The 1,441-nt window shown below is 47.7% G+C and overlaps 1 protein-coding gene across 1 annotated transcript in view; it reads right to left on the bottom strand.

Annotated features, from left to right (window-relative positions):
• Positions 1-1,441, bottom strand: part of slc4a11 (solute carrier family 4 member 11) — a gene marked incomplete in the record, with an annotated part of 43,838 nt that overhangs the window by 35,070 nt on the left and 7,327 nt on the right.

Here is a 1,441-nt window from a genome sequence, read left to right as displayed (position 1 = left end):
TGAGTGTGTGTGTTATTTGATGTTTACCACCTCCCTATGCTATGCTTGTGTGTAAGTCTATGTGAGTATGTGCATGTGTGTGTGTGTGTTTGTGTATGTGCGTGATATTGTGTGTGTGTGTGTGCATGTTAGTGTGTGTGTGTGTGTGTGTGTGTGTGTATTAGCGTGTGTGTGTGTGTTTGTGTATGTGCGTGATATTGTGTGTGTGTGTGTGTGTGTATGTGTGCGCGCGCGTGTCAGTGTGTGTGTGTGTGTGTGTGTGTGTGTGAGTGTGTGAGGGCATGAGTAGTGGCTCCTCTAATTTGTGCGGAGCATCGATCAGCCGGACTGACACTGAGCCACCTGGGTGGCCAGCGCACACACGGTGATCTGTCCGCCGTGATCCGTCAAGATCCGTCGGGATCAAATGGGATCAGACGCCCCTTAGATCGCAAGCGCATCCCTGGCACCTCACTCGCAAGATGCCCGCCTTGCCAGCCTGCCTGCCCTGCTCGCCAACCACTCGCCAACCGTGGCACAACCCCCCCCCCCCACCCCACCGCGCCCCCCCCCCCCCCCCCCTCTTCAGCTCACACAACGCAAACAAACAACGGGCTAGCGAGACTACAAGGGGAATCATCTGCAGATGATCATGAGCAGATGAACTGAGATCTAATTCCGAATCAGAATGTGAAGGATTAAGCGTTTGAAAACACACACTCATACAAACACACACACACACACACACACACACACACACTCAAATAGACACACATACAACAGTGTTCTACCGGGGAACCTGCAACACATTCTCAATTCCTTTCAGGTCATTTAGGATTTGTGTGTTTCTATGTGTGTGTGTATATCAGTGTATAGATGACTGTGTGTGAGTGTGTTTGTATGAGCTGTGTGTATGTGTACATGCAGACATACACAAACTTTCACAAAGGTAAACTGTCATATAGAGACACAATTGAAATCCGAAACGAACAAACATACTGTACATTCAAAGCATAAACGTAAAAACTGCACATACATGTACACACACATACACGTACTCACACACACACACACACACATCCGCACAGATATTTAAACCAGTACGCAATTAAAAAATGAACAAACGACGGTATCGCAACTGAAGCACAAACACTCACGGACAGAAGTAAATAAACACACACTGAAATTCCCAAACATACACAACAGCACAAACACATACAGATGTGAGAAACACACACATGAGCACACACACACACACACACACACACACACACACACACACACACACACGCACACACACACACACACACACACACACACACACACACACACACACAGACACACACACACACACACACACACATCGAGAACAGGCTATAAACACTGACTTGTGTGCCTCTGTGTATGAATGTTCCTGTGTTTGGGTTTTCGTGAGAGTGAGGTGTGTGTGTGTGCGTGTGTG

Source organism: Sardina pilchardus, chromosome 20 (genome assembly GCF_963854185.1).
Source record: "Sardina pilchardus chromosome 20, fSarPil1.1, whole genome shotgun sequence".
Classification (NCBI taxonomy): Eukaryota; Metazoa; Chordata; class Actinopteri; order Clupeiformes; family Clupeidae; genus Sardina; species Sardina pilchardus.
Note: the sequence above shows the minus strand (reverse complement) of the source record. Positions and strands in the feature narration are given on the sequence as shown.